General features: G+C 39.6%; 1 long non-coding RNA gene across 1 annotated transcript in view; it reads right to left on the bottom strand.

Annotated features, from left to right (window-relative positions):
- Nucleotides 1–735: 735 nt before the first annotated feature.
- The window catches only part of LOC119724843, a 36711-nt gene continuing 21010 nt past the window's right edge, over nt 736–16436 (bottom strand). Inside the window, exons 3-4 of the long non-coding RNA XR_005270679.1 lie at nt 7735–7855; nt 736–2630 (exon numbers count right to left, since the gene is read on the bottom strand). This is a non-coding gene — a long non-coding RNA (uncharacterized LOC119724843). The remainder of the gene's footprint in view (nt 2631–7734; nt 7856–16436) is intronic.

Consider the following 16436-nt stretch of genomic DNA (forward strand, 5'->3'; position numbering starts at 1 on the left):
GCGTTCGAGAAGAGCTGTGAGTTAAACGCTTGAAGTCTAGAGATCATATTTGACCATTTCAATTTCAGTACTTGTGCTTTTGATTACGGAATCGGTGAGTAAAGCTGATAAAGGTCCACGAATCTGCAGCACTCGGACTCTATCAGTTCAAGTGTTACAATGGTCAGGACTTTAAACACGACCAGGTTTGCCCAGGCGAGGTGGCCCCGGAAGTTTCAGTTTAGGTCTTAATTTATATTCAACTCAGTGACTCAGTTAGTCAGTCAGTAACTCCGTCAGCAACTCAGTAACTTTTGCTCAGTGACTCAGTCAGTCACTAACTCGGTATTACTCCGTCAGCAACTCAGTAACCTTAACTAGTAACTTTAACTCAGTAACTGCAACTCAGTAACTTCAACTCAGTGACTCAGTCAGTCAGTAGCTCAGTAAACCTCCAGACTCAGTAACTTAAACTTTAACTCATTGACTTTGTCAGTAACTCTGTCAGTATTACTTCGTCTGTAACAGTAACTCAGTAACTCAGTCAGAGGACAAAAGGATGGTCCTTCGGGTTCATTCAGCACAAATTCTCTTTTTCAAGACATCGCACCTCTTCCGTTTTTTTTAGGACTCGAGTTCTGAGATTGATTTCTTAAAAAAAACTATTACAAGGGAAATTTCGTCGCCCTAGCCAGCTTTGTTCACAGCAACAGAGACGGAAACCAGATCGATTCACAAACCAGACTATTCACCATTTATTATACTGAGTCTGTATTCGTGGTTTATTGTATACCATTCTTTACCCAAAATTGCCCCTATATTATGTTCCATGATAATTACACACTGAACGAAACTTGTACAACATTTTGAAAAACCCCAATATTATTTTTCTGCTGCCTGAAACAGTGCTATCGCAGATAACACGCGGCTCTAACAAAACTACTTGTGAAATATGTACATTGCAATAACTAATTGTTTAAGCTCTTTTAAAACGCGAATTGGTACCTTTACGAAAAGGCACGGATCGACAAAAATATATTCTACTAGCCTTAGCCAGGATATAACAGCGGTATTTACTTTTTACTTAAATAATAATACTCTATTTTTTTGGATATGCATAAAATACACCTTCAAGGTTAACTTAGCAGTGTTTCTTTTGGAGTAATTTATATGAAGTACTTTACTTTACAGCCTGGTAGAATTCTCCAAAAGGCATGGGCTTGACAACTCATCTTACGATAATTACATTGATGAATTACCGTACATTAAATTTAAGTGATTAAAACATTGCAATTACTTGGTAAACTGAGAGTTATTTTGCCTTAATGGGATTTACAAATTGCCCGTCCTCAAGGCTTTTGCCTACCCCGAAGAGCTCATCTCGTATCAATTATGTATACAAGGACAGGAAACGCGCTCTTAAAACTCCTGACAACTCATTGGTTGCTTTGGGCCTTGACTACACAGCCTTTCCTAGAGTCTGATTGGCTTAGCTCCCGAATACGCGTACGCGCGGAACGGGCTGCTCATTAGTAGTGCGCACGTGTGGTTTTTCAGATACCCTTGCATCAAAGGTCATTCTGACAGAATTGCCGTGGTCGTTGTCTGACTGCAATGAGAGACTTTAATAGTGCAGTCACCTTTCAAATGGATGAGTTAAGGGTATAAGTTAGCTTTCTGGTAGTGGAAGTGCGCTTGTGCATAGGAACAGAGCAAATATTTGGTTTAGAAGCCACTACAATAATTTGTGGTGGTTTTAAGCTTTGTTTTAGGTTGCATGTGTAATGTTAATTGGTAAGATTAAACTAAACTATTTCATTAAAATTTTGAGGAGTAGGCCTACTTCTATTAGTTAAGATGAGTTAAGGCGAATATGCGTTTCGGTATAGCGATTCTTTATGTCGACACTGTGGCAGAGATATACAGATGCTATATTAAAATAAAAAGTTGAACAGTTATACGGTGTGAATCACTGCATGAGGATGTGCGAAACACATGCTAACAGCAAAAACAAATACATGTGAAATGTATGATGCAGTTCGCATGGTGGAAAAATGAAGACAAAAATGTGACTAGCAAATTAAATACCGCTTCGTGTTCAGAAGAAACGCTATTTGCTATTAAGATAAATTAATCACACCTAAAGAAAAGGTTATCTGAAAAATGTTTATGCTCCATGTGAAAATAATTACAATGTTTTTATGTTTTTTAACAAATAACATAACACCCGATTTCTGGCTATACCCTCCGCTAAGCATCGAAGCAACATTCATAAAATATATATTCCAGACTAAATTTAGAGTGAAAATCTTCTCTCATTGAGGTTTTCTTTCCAAATCTTTGAATTGAAAAATTCCTGGGGTTTTAAGTCTTTTGTAGGTTAAGTGCGCTAAATATATCTCAGAGAGCACTTGGTTATTCCATATACAAGCTCGTGTTAAACACAAGTAACTGATTTTTCCTCGAACGGTATGCAACTTCACAACATGTTTATTGTTTCAGGATGCCCCTAATGTTGCTCCCCCCCCCCGCCAAACAAAAGGTAAAATAAAAGAGTTGCCGCCCATTCCTGATCGGCCAGTGTTTCCCAAGTCCGTGACGTCACGTCGCAAATAACTGATGAGACCACTCAATGCTCCCTTGCAAGAACCCTAAAAAAACGAAATGAGAAGAAAAACAAAAATATCGTGACAACATAATCCAAAAGGATTTTGGCAGACATTTTAACCATCAGAGGCACATTAAGCTATTAATGAAATAATAGAAAAGACGAGAGGGAACTGATGATTTATTGCAGCGTAAATGGTCGCGTGAGGGAAAAGATTTACGGCCGGTAATGTGATCTAATGTGCTAATGAATATAGGATTACAAATTTGAAATTGATGATCTTTTTTTTTACGAGAGAGGCTTACTGAAATTAATGGAGTTCTGAAGTGCGTTTAGGTTATCAAGCTTTCGGTTGTAGTTTCAGGTTTTGTGTTCTGAGGAGTTTCAGCTTACACGAATATTTTTTTGTTTGACTTTGGGCAAAGCAGGTGAACATTTAAGTGAAATCGATACAACTTAAAATAATGTTGTTAAAAATAGATCGATTTAAGGCAGAGCCGTATTAAAGGGACATTACGTCTTGGAACGAATCAACAAACTGTTGAAATAAAAAACAAGTTGATTTATATCAAAAACGCATTGAACTTGAAACAAAGAACAATATTGTGATTTCATTTAAGGTGTATAGTCTACGTGGAACGAAAAGAAAAGGAAAAAGGCAACAAGATCGTCACAGCATGAACATGATGAAGCATTTCCACGATAGAAGTTCCTTAAAATCGGTTGAGTTAGTTTTTGACATGCCTTTATTTGAACACGCGTAATTTCAAAAAGCTGTTAAATCAAACTAATATTTACCAGGAATAAAGTTAAGATTCCAAGCTTTAAAATGATATAAAACTATTGTCGGTACGTGTTTCCGCGGCAACGCTAGAGCCTCGCAAAAAAAAATGTTGCGGGTATTTTGGGACGCGCTGTCAAACTACCATTTCATGTGATGAATGGACATTTGTAAAAGCGTCAGCCAGACTGTTTTTTACACTAACATGCAGTTCAGGACTTGCCGAAATTATAATATCAAAATCCTTTTTCAATCCGCGGGATCGGATTTTAGAAACAGGGAGTTCTTATTTCTCGGTCGGCAGAGAGTCTTAAGACCCAGCTCTACGGAGCATGCTCCAGTTTCAGCCTCGATCCCATCTTTTATTCATGCAGCGGGAGATCAAATGCGACGCGGTAAGCTGGATGACTTATTGCCGGTCCCCTGGGAACGAGGGCAGCGTGAAATACTGATCGTAATATCTAATCCATTTTTAACATAAAAACATCGGCGGGGATTTTTGAACGCGGCATCAGACTCATTTGTATGTGCTGAACACTCGCATGAATTTTCGATGTTAGACTCTTCTGGGAGTGTATGGTTTTTTAAAAAGGAAAATAAATGTGTTGGTCATTGTGCATTGATGTGCTTTAGGCTGCCTAGCCAAATTAAATTTAAACATTCATAATGTAGGCTTCAATAATTTACCAGACCACTTTTGTGTCTTTGCCTTTCATTTATTGTGTTAAAAAGTACTTTGTTTATGATAGTTTTTTCTTTTAAACCCTACCCCAATATAAAACCCGCGTTGGGACAGAACAAAAAATTCTTAAAATCACACTAGAGTAAATTCAGAGAGAAATGTCATGTTATTTAATGTTATTCTTATTTTAACTGGGCAGCCCATCCAATGGAACCCACTGGTCTGGCCCAGTAAAGAGAAGATGATGTGACGAAATTCCAGTTTTAGATGTGGGAGGAAAGCCCCCAGAGGAATATTCTGAAGAAAACCCACGGAATCAGGTAGGGCCTAAAAACCCAATCCACATATTGGCCCTGGCTGGATTCAAACCCGGGTCACAGCGGTGGAAGGCGAGGAAGGTACAGCTACGCCAATCCTGTCCTCCAAAACATTTATGATCTTCTGAAGCTAAAAGTATTGACGCAAAGTTTTGAAAAAGAACTATAAAAGTTATTTGATAGTTCCCTGTAAATGAAATCGTTTACCTTAGTGTTCTTGTGCAGTTAGGTTGCCCTCACAAACATTTATGTTCATTTGAATCAAAAAATTTTACGACACAAACGTTTTGAATATTAACTAGTTCTGCATGTAGCACTTCAAAATATAGGATATGAAAACCCAATTCATGAGCTTTCTTTTAGTACAAGAATCATTCAAATCACCCATGTACTTTTCAAGTTATGGAATTTTAATCACATGTTTGAAAGTTCTGGCCACGGATCACAAAAAAGTAAGCGTTCTTTCAGTAAAACGACAACAATTCACGTACATTGTTTTCGTTTTGCTGAATTGTGCTGAAAGGTGCTCCTTTTGTTGCGATCCGTGGACAGAACTTTAATACGGGTGGCTGTTTTTAAAAACATGTAACTTGAAAAGTACATTAATGATTTGAATGATTCTTGTACTAAAAGAAAGCTTATTATTTGGGCTTTTATTTCCTAGATTTTGATAGTGCTATACATGCAGAACTTCATTAACAAAATGGTCCTGCCATTTGGGTTTCCTTTTTGTTCTGACTCACCCTATATAAGATTAATATGAAAGTTCGCTGTAATGAACTCCATTTGCCCTGAACTCCTTTTGCACAAGGTTATTCCAGATTGGACACGTATATCATAATCCTTAATGACATTATTAATTATTTAGTCAGAATTAAGAGACTCGGTCATGATTAATGCGATTATAATATTGCAACAGTTTAAATAATTAACTGCTCTCCTTGCACCGATGGTAATTAATCATCTAAGAAGTCGGCGATGCCGCTCCGAAACCGCACACACAAGGGAAAAGACAGGTTCTCTTCATCATTGTAGAACAGTAAGATTATTCAGACGAAGACATGTTTTTTTTTTCTTGAGAATTATACTCAAGAGGCAAAACTTCGCGAGCACCGAGTCTTAATGACACCGACCGTGGGGCTTCGCGCGGCGGCTTCCCCGCGCCGATTGGGCAAAGAAACCCGCTTATGTCCTCGCCGGAGCGGAGTCGGGTTCGCTTTTAAATCAATTGTTAGTTCAGTTGCTTCGCTCTTAATGACCCACATCATGTCCTTTACCCTTCTCAAGTATCACTGTTTGATTTTTTGTATAAACGTGTATTTGATGCATGGGTTTATTATTCACAGAGGAGTTAAGTAGAAGTGAGGCAACTGTATGTTCTTTGCCTAGGGAAAAGTGGATAACAAAAGCTGCTAACGATGATAGGCTAATAACGCCCCAAAAAAGACCTATCGTATTTCAGCCACAAAATCAAGATCCTTTCTCTCTCCTTCCCAGGTACCCTTAATTTGAATCTGGACCCTAAAGATGGCTGCCTACACTCTAAAAACTCCCCGCTCAGATTTGACCCGGAAAAGGGTCTTGTGGGGCCTGACCCTTTTCCGGGTCACAAATGACCCTTTTCCGGGTCACAAATGACCCTTTTTCGGGTCAAAATGACACTTTCCCGGGTCAAAATGACCCGAAAGATGAGTCACACAGTCTAATTTTGACCCACAAAAGAGTCATTTTTTGACCAGGAAAAGGGCCAGGCCCCACATGACCCTTTTCCGGGTCAATTCTGACCCGGGACTTTTTAGAGTGTATAAAGTAAAAGTACTTTGTTTTTTGTAAGTAAGCTGCGAACGGATACAACTGTTCTACAGTATGTCCCAAAAACTTTTCAACAAATTTTGGCGGACTCGTAGTATTTTTCACTTTTGAAGTAAAATAACCTCAACAAATATCCAGTCATATTTGATGCCTGTTTGACATGTAAATAATTGCCAAAGCAATAAAGTCTGTTTTGCAGTATAACGAGGTACAATAGGACCCAACCATAGATTACGTATCTTGGTACACAGTGTTTCTTTTTATAAATTGACTTGTTTCCTCTTTATTTTTGGGGCATTCTGAGAACTATTTGTCAATATTTTATCATTATAACTTTGAACAATGCATCCACATGATATTTGGGAATGGGCCTTATTCACGAGTCGGCCATATTGAATTGAGAGTGAGGTAAAATCTAAATTTTTTGAATTAGCGAAGAGAAATGAAAGCAAGTTAATTCTTAATTAATTCCAGTCTGCTTCAATGAATAATTTCAAATTTGTAATTAAAAATTCCCTAATGTTTAAAGCCACATTTAAAAAAAAAAGACAGTAAAATAAGGCTGCATTGGGCCCGCATAAATAGTCTGGCGCCATCCATTGAACAGTTAACACTTAATGACATACGTTCAGGGAACTCGACAAGAATTGCCAACTCGTGAATAAGGGCCATAAAGGTGTGTTTGCACGTCATGATACATCCTCTAGGTGTACGAATAAGCACTACGTGATGTGCTGTATTATGCGAGTATTTCATCAAAAGCGAATCAATTGTCAGGTTTCCAGGTTTCTGTATGAAGTCTCGTAAAGTCTCGCGAGGTTCTGAGGTCAATAGGTCAAGTGATGAGCATATTTGTTGTCATTATACTCCGATTCTCTCTGGAATTTCCGGTTGGGATTCAAAATGAATTAGGAATCGTCGTCTGGTCATGGAACCGCACTCAAGGACGGCAAATATGGTTAATCTTTAACCACAATGCCCCTGCTTTGGAATTCATGTGCATTTTGGCAGTGTTTTGAGATGGCAATTTGCGCGATTGAAGTAGTAATAGCAAGTGTTTGTAAGATTTAATTCCACTGTTTTTGACTTGATTTATTTTCCCCCATGCGTGATGTCTGTTATTTACCGCTTTTGGTGGTCTGAATCCTTTAACTTGGAAACTTCATTGTTTTTTCGAATAAAATGGTGTAACAGAATACCATGAGAGGTGGAATTTGTAAAGGGCCTATGTTTGGACATTTTATTTTAAGGAAACAATCATCGCATACCAAAAAAAAAAACTAAGGCTGGAGAGTTTGATTTTCCCCTCATGAGGGCGCTGTGATGCATCCAGTTTTGTGTCAGGAAGCAAAGCAAAATCAATTCTACTCTAAAATCTTCAAAACTAATTTGATATTCTAATTGAAACTCATGGGGTTTTTTTTTAACAATTCATTTTTGCATTTCCTTTTTTTTATATTTTGTCCCGATTTTCATCGTCTGCTTAGAGGGCAAGGTTAATACCAAAAGCGCCCTCAAGAGTTTGAAGGAAGGAGGGAAGTCTACGCATGCGTACCTTTAACGTCTGCTCATGTGGCGTTGGATGGCGGCCAACACTCTGTTCATCTTGTCATTGTAGTACATCCCTTTCACGTTGTCAATGGCACTAAGTCCTGTTTGCCGCATCTGCCGTTTATCTGTGGCGGAAGAAGCAAAGAATTGTGGGATAATGAGGGACCAAAATCTTACTAAAAAGTCACCAAAACTAATCACAAAACGGTTAAATGATGTCACCTCTGCAGGCTTTTGTCAATGCAAAGAGCTCGCATGACTATCGAATGATTCCAAAATGGCGCCCTCCGAAACACGATCTATCATGAAATCAACCTTAAATCCAAGCCACATTCATGTCAATACATGTGTGACTTTGATGCCTCTTTAAACTACATTTGATCTAAAACTGGAAACCGTTAACCAAAATCTATAAGTGTTTTCCAGTCCAGTATGAAAACACGCAACCCTTCATATCGAACTTGATATCTGGCCACGAACCACTAGTACCTAGAGCTGCAGAGAGTGTAATCTAATAGAAGCCCTTGTTAGACGCCTTTACTCGTGGCAACACACCCTTGGCGAACCTGATCTTGAAACCCAAGAAGTTTCAAATATGTTCGCCATTAAGGTCTCCCCCTATTCATATCACGCGTGGATGAAACATCAGACGGGGTGTTTTGCAAGAGAGTCGCCCGTAGAGGCAACAGCCCGAGCCGATTGTCACTCTCTATTTCCGATTTTCATTGGGTAATCAAAAAAAAAAAAAAAAAATCTCGCGCCGCGCCGAGTGATTCTCAATTACACCCCTTTTGATTGTTTCGTTCGAGGAACCCACTGTGTCGGTTCAAGAGAGTGATACACGCTCAGGTCAAGAGGTCAACCATTTGCCAAACCTGGGCCAAGTCAGCGGCTCCGGCTTCAGGCTCTTGACTTGGGGAGTCGCCGGCTACACATGGTTCAAAGATGTTCATCGGGAACATAAAAATCTTGCGAGGCCAAAGTTACGAGTATTTCTGTTTGGTATGAATATAAAAACGCTTCGAAATGATTCCGGAGTAAGAATTGTAGCCGAAGCTGATGACAACGCCGACATTTGCAAAACAAGTCAGTAAATATTAATAATTAGCATTATGATCACAATAACCCTCCAGCTGTCTGAACAGTCACAGGCAGTGGAAAAAAAATTATCCTCTTCCCCTGCCATGTCTTTTACACAGGCTAGTCACCAACAGTCAGATCAAATTTCAAGCAAGCATGTGACTAGCCAAATTCAGTCAACAGACAAAACACGGCAAGTGGTAAACACAGCCAAAGCATAACTGTATCAAGTTACATTAAAAACATTCACAGCCAGTAAATCTTGCTTTATTTATAGGCTAGGAGCTCTTAACTGTTAAAACAGTCACATTATTGATTGGGACTGAAAGAACAACTTGGCACAGAATGAATGTTTGCATAGGAGGTTAAGCCACACACTAGTACATCGGGTCAGAAACGTCATGCATAACTAATGAGCAGCACTGTTACACTACTCTCAGTATGTTCTCCCGTAGGTGTTTATGACAGACCAGGTGCGTGTGGAGACATAACTTGAAAAGTTGACAGATGATAGATCAGATGATTACATGTCTGTTGGAGGTCAGTGGCCAATCTTGAGAGCTGATTGAAATTCTTGCTAGTGCAGGAGGGTAAAGTTTCAGCTAACAGAAAGAGGTAATATTATAACCCTGCGATATCCGCGATGTAATAAGTAGTTATTTAATTCCGATATGTATATATTCATATACGTATTCGGGATTCTCAACTTGAAGGTGGTTTGCCCGATGTATGCCTAACTCGGGTGGATAAACCACTTATTTGATTTTCTTTTAACTAGAAATACGAAGGCAAGAGCAATCTAACCTCGACGGTCTATGCATGTTGCACTAAATTCAAGACTGGATAACATTGGTTCTTAATATAGGTATTATTTTATGAAACTATATCATCCAACGTCAAAATTGATTGAGAATCCTGTTCACAATGGGCATCACGATGAAAATAGTCAGGCGCCCGAGGCGCAATGTCCAACACCCAATTGATATCAGCAATGCAAGCAGGAAACTCGACAAGGTGGGTGTTATATTATCCTAGATTCTATTCAGCTTAACACCACCTCGTCCCCAGGGGGTGAATTACAGTTCGGCCTACACTCTACGATCCTAACATAAAGCGTGTGCATGAATACAACCTAACTAATAGACGCCACGGTGTATAAATATTACCACGCACGCAGCTAAACATCCTGAGGTGTGCATGTGGGGAACTATTTCTTGTTATAACCCCCTTTCCCAAAGCGGTTTGTGGAAAATTCATCAATTTTGCACTTGCGGTTAATGTTTCTCCATCGAATGATGGCCCCTAACCCTGGATAAAAACCACGGCACTTATTTTAAGATCTAACCAACAGCCTCAATTATTCATCTCCTTAATTTCAAGCGGCGGTCGACGTGTATTGTACCTTTTTAGACTCGGACTTTAGGCGTCATTTGTTTTGTCAACACGGTCTCCAGAAATAAACTGGTGCCCGTGCGGTTGATTGGAACTGGTAACCGCCACAAGGGTTGCCGATGACATTGGTGTATCGTCTTGCTCCGAGTAAACAAAGAGAAATCACACAAGCGGCCGACATTCTATAGATATCCTTCTCAATGTTCAAACGGGCCTTCCGGCCGGACATCTGATAGGTGGGGCAATTTACAAGAGGACACCTAGGCAAACAAGATTGGTGAGCCCAAGCAGATGAAATTGCATCGCAGAAAGTAAAGGTAATTCCAGAAAATACGCTAGAATACTCCTTGACTTTTATGGAAATTGAGGATACTGGAATATCGAGTCATATCTTGGCACTTGTTTTTGCCGCGCAATTCTATCTCTTTATGGCGGGAAAGATGAGACACGCGGCGGTGGATTTGAAGCAGCAGAGACAGCACACGTGTCAATTTGCATAGCGTGAAGACTCCATCAGAACAAAAACTGACGAAAAAAACATCGTCCTTTTTGCCCATTTCTTATAATTGCCATGGCAGACCCTGTGTACTTTCAATGTGGATTCATATTTTATTATATTATTAAAAAAAATTCTTCGGGAAAGACGCCGCCTCCACCGTTTTTGTAATAATAGGTGGTTGACCATCGTCAATGGTGCAAATGCAAAATTATCGACTTTTTCGCGCTAAATTGATTACCAAAAGTCTTCATTGTCCTGTAGTTGTTTGCATGTCTTTTGAGTCGAAAACATCCTGTCCGTTGAACAAAGAGGAGGATTCGGTATGAAAATTACAGCACCGTTTTCCATACGGGTCATATGAGTTTGAAATGACCGGGAACGACCCTAAGTCTCGTGTGGTCTGCAATATCTGTTGGTGACTTTCTGGTTTTTTCCATACCCTTTTAAACCATCAACATAATAATTGACAACATGGTAAGGCCAAGTTAAAAAAAAAAATACCAGTGATCGTCCCCACTGGCGTCCTTTTTAGAAGCTGCATAATTTTTTAAATTTTATTTTATTTCAGACATTTTTTGTTTGTTTTAATATTTCAGAAGTTCAGATGCTTCTTACAGCTTCACGTATGTTCAATAAGCACTTTTAGGAGGTTTTGTGGTCATCAACTAGCAGACAACTATCCAGAACTATCGAATAAAAAGGGGCCTCCTCCTTTTTTAAGGCACATATCGTGTGAGCTAAATATGGCTATTTTAGACATGGCCTAATTACAGAGAGGTTAAAATAAAACATTACCTGACTTTGGAAGATATCATGTCAGGGCCGTTTTCGTGATAGAACATGATGGAACAGCTAATGGGTTCATATTTTAAACCACTCACGGACTATTCTTTGTAAAAGAAAAATGCCAGAGACTAAAATGATTTTAACGGCAGGTTTTTTTGAAACTTATAAAAATAAATACACTTAAAATTTAAAATCTCCTGCAATTACTTACATGTCCTATGCAACCGTTTGACATTTTAAAGAGTATTTGGATCTGAAGTTTTTTCCTTCGAATGTTATCACAGCAAGCTTTGGCAAACGCGTAGAACTACTAAACATGTGGCCTTAATCTGTGACCAAATTCAGGCAGCCATGAGCACGTCCAAAGGTCCTCGAGCGGAGCCCTACCCCGCACTAATGATACCTTTACGGAGATGCTTATGCGAGCAATCCGCGGGTGTTTCTAGACTGTAATGCAGGGCACATAGTAGGGCAATAGTTGTCGTAAATCCCTCGCACGCGTGTGCTATACGCGATACTCGGGCGTGCACACTACGCGCGCGGTTCACGCGATGCACGCGATGAAGGTGACGACACGATGAACACGTTGCACGCGATTCACGCACAGTTCGCGCTACGCTCGTTACATCTGTTGCGAGTTGCGAGGCCCTCGCGATCGCCCGCGTGTGCTTTACGCGCAACTCGCGCGTGCACACGATGCGCGCGGTTCACGCGTGCACGCGATGAAGGTGATGAACACGATGAACACGTTGCATGCGATTCACGCGCTGTTCGCGCTACGCTCATTACACACGTTCCACGCGCTCCTCGCACGAGCGCTGCACACTCGACTGAAACTCCTCTCAAAAGTAGGCAAATCATGCCATTAGCTACCCTAGCGGCGCTGCATATCTCCAGAGTAAAAACGAAAGACTAATAAACCTAGTTCAACTCTCGAGACTTCTGATTAATTCTGGCGCAGATTGGATGAGAAAATGAGGTTATTATCGAGGCTGGCGGGTGCACGCCCGTCGTTATCGAGGATGAGAGCAGAAATCCCTCGAGTCAAAAAACTGGAAAAGCATGTCATCCGGATAACGGAATTCCGAATTAGAGCGGCCTTCAAAAACAGATCAGCGGGGTCATTAAGAACTCATCAGAACGGCTACTGAAGTTACTGATTACATTAAAGAAGAATTACTTCCGTATCAAATTCCCATCCATTTGTAAGATAAATTAGATTATAGGGGCCTTATCAACCAGTATCTATTTTTGGCAAACAAAAAACTATTTTTTTTGTACGATTGGTTATAGTTTTATCACCAGAACAGCGACTGTCTTCCAATGAAGAGAAATATCTATTAAAAAAAAAAGTCAACCGATGCCAAATAAGCTTAATCAGAACAAATATGTCTTACCGTTCAAGACAATATAAACTGAAAAAAATCTACTTGGCAGAAGTAACCTGCATGCAATTATTTGGATCCCTTGACTACATATAGAAACCACATTCGTATTCCTAACTCCCCAGGGTGAGTGACAAATCATGTTAAAATTGGAAGAATCGGGACTTTTAGGGTTCAATAATAATTAAAGTGTTCGGTTTTAATTAGTTGCTATATTCGGCTCGACAAGATCAAATAATTGCCCACATTCCAGAATGCACTGGCCTTCGTGATAACTTTGACTACTTTTCTATTGTCTTTTCAAGCCAATGTAAACTTCAGTTCATATCATTGAATCGATTATGTCCAACTGCGATCGATTCTGCGATCCTATGTAAAAGTGGTTATCATTCCACTCTGATGCAAATCGTAACACCCTCCACAAATTAACAAGGACTTCAAATTGACAAGTGAAGGGGAAACAAATCCACTAATTTGACACACAATAAAATGGCCAAATTAATTTTGACGAGATAAGACCATCATATACTATATTGTCAGTCGCGAAGGGTATAATTTGGCGGGAACTAGTGAAGGCATTTTGAGCGAAATTATTCAAATTTGGGCGCGAAATAACACCCGGGGTTGGAACAGCTGACACCTTCATTTAGCCAGCTACGATACAGGGAAGGAATATAAAAAGGGAAAAAAAATCGGCATCAAAAACGGTTCCGATAAATGAAAACAGGGTAGGTGACTGGAAGTGTGCTGCAGGCGCGCACGCGTAACCCACCCCTTTTATGGCGCGAACGCGCAAGCACACAAACACCGCGCCTGCTGCCGCCGGCTATACTGTAGTTCTTAGCACCCCGAAACGTGAAAAGCAATATTTATTTTGAATTTGGACGACGGGGGAGTAATTTGATTGATTTGATCGTAAGGGATATTGGGATATGGCTCGGCATATTTCGATCAATTTATTTTCGCGTCATGTCTTGGTTTTTTTTTTTTTGTAGAATAAAAAGTGTCTGTCGCGCCCAATTATTTATACTGTGATAATTATAAAAAGTAGCCAATGCGTATAGCATTGACAGCTGTGATTTGTGTCAATTATATTAAAGCCGCATTTATGTCAGATTCGATGGCAGAATTATTTTTGATTCATCTGGCATTTCAATGCGTGCAATAGGCTCTTGAACTTTTCAGGAATAACAAGAAAATAAAAATTAGATCGTGATAGTACAACTAAATAATCATGTTTCTTCGCGCTGCGTTCCTATCTGATTTAACAACAAAAACTAAATTCTTTCAAACTTGATACTTACTGATAAAGTAACATTCTACCTTTAGTGCCGCGCCTGCGAACGGTAGCATTTTTATTATGTGTCAATGGATTTAGGGCGTTAATGGATTTGCAGAATAACAGGTCCAAAATAACCTCATTTACTAAAGCGATTTATATTAATTTTTTTTTAATAAGGCGAAGTCATCTATTGTAGCATGTCAGTCTTGAGATGCTCTTACGTCCGACGATATTGTGTAGACCCGTTCTGTTTACCATGCCATAATATAAGACAATATTTGCAATTTTAGCTTCCAGCGAAATATGTGCTCAAGCGAAATATGTGCACAAAGTAGAACATTAAGTGTGATTAAATCGGGTTAGGAAAGACTTATGTTAAAAGCAGCAGATTTATTTCTTCTTCACAATATTCGTGAACAGCGCAGGAAAAAGACCAAGCAAGAATCACGCTCCCGATCCATTTTCTGCGGCGTTTTACCTGCGCTAAGTCGGTAATAATTCATCCACTGTTGTGCCCACCTACCGAGAACGACTTGTCTTATCAGTCACAACCGTTTAATTTCAGCCGCCTCGGCGGTTGCTAAGGTCGGGCCGCGTGCTGAAATCCGGCGGGAAAGAACAAGAAGGGAAAAAAAGGCGGGAACGACTCGTGTCGTTGTGACCGGCCCGGAGCGATCTTGCATCAGAAAAAATCGATTGTAGTTTATGTTTATCGACCGTCAAGACATATGCTTCCTGACATCCCTTAGCCCCTTTAGGGTTTTTTTTTTCGATCAGATTTTTTTTCTTACCAAAATTTCCCTTTCCATTTAGTCTCTTAATTCCCTCTGGATTCTTGGTTCTGGAATTTTTGTTTTGAGCGAAGAGAGAACGTCAGAAATCAGAGTGCGTTACTAATGTTTGAAGTGCCCAGCCTTCAATACTTATAGCCGGGCCAGAAATGTGTGCTTTCGGTTAATGACAACTTTGACAAACAAGAGCGGCAAAACTGTTGACGTAAACCTGGAGCCTGCTTGGGACGGTGGTCTGAAGTATGCTAGACACTTGATACCCCAATCGCGGTGTTATTCGTCGAATGAGCGCAAGTTTATAAAGGAATTGTTGGTAAACTTTGAAGGTTACCATTTTCCATACATTATACGACATTCTCCCGTTCTTGACACAGTTTTCTGGTAACGGGAATGCCTTATCAAAACTGCTGTTTGTTAACTTCTGTTGTTACAACTTTCATTTCCCAGTACCACTGTTTTCCCGTCCTTGACAGAAATTGAGTCGTTACCGCCCGTTGTAAATAGTGAAATATTGATTTGCAATTATAGATAAAATTGTCTTTGAGTAACTGTTTGTCCAATTTGAGATAAAAAAGGACACAATGAAGCAATCGTGAAGGTTTGAATTTGCACCAAATAGTTTGAATAAGGTTACTTAAAGAGAATTCAGAGTGTGCCAAAGAAAGTGCAACATTTAGAAAACAAATAATTACAACTATTTAACGTTTTTTCTTCAATGAAATTTTATATTATATTCAAACCTGACTAAGTGACGATTTCTCAATCCACTCCTTTTTACCCCATTCCATTTGGGTCCCTGGATCCTGAAATACAACCAATTAAGTGAAAGGGTGTAAATTTTACTTGGACCATGCATGTATGATGTCACCAACTTCAATGCCTATTGAATGCCTATTCAATGGTTAACCCAGATTCAGCATGTCCACGTGAGAGCAGCCCCAGTAAACTTTACACCCTTTCACTTAATTGATTGTATGTCTGGATCTAGGGGCCCAAATGGCATTGGGTAAAAAGGAGTGGATTGAGAAATAGTCAGGCTTTAATGTAAAATATAGTTTCATTGAAGAAAAAAAAAGCATGAAACAGTTTTAATTATCTGTTTTCTGAATGTCGCACTTTTATGGCACATGTCTCATTAAGACCCAATGATAGACTTGATAACCAGGGAATAGTGTTGAGCACACAGTCAGCTTAGCAAAAGACAAAAGAGAAGCAGTGTTAACAATACAAAACCCCTGACAGTTTGACTGGTAACCTGTTTTTGCTCAGAAAATATTTGCTACGCTTGGAATATTTCTTGGCTAAGCTGCTTAATAGCGTTGAAAGCAAAATATTGGTATAGATAGAGAAGCATGTGTTAAACATAGTAAAACTTGGCAAATTGTCTGGTACACTGTTTTTTGCTGATGAGATATCGTCTGTGCTTACCAGTGCCGGCCAATTTCATAGAGCTGCTTAAGCTTAAGATTTGCTTAAGCACAAAAAAGTCTT

This window comes from Patiria miniata, unplaced genomic scaffold, assembly GCF_015706575.1.
Source record: "Patiria miniata isolate m_02_andy unplaced genomic scaffold, ASM1570657v1 HiC_scaffold_18, whole genome shotgun sequence".
In the NCBI taxonomy this organism is placed as follows: Eukaryota; Metazoa; Echinodermata; class Asteroidea; order Valvatida; family Asterinidae; genus Patiria; species Patiria miniata.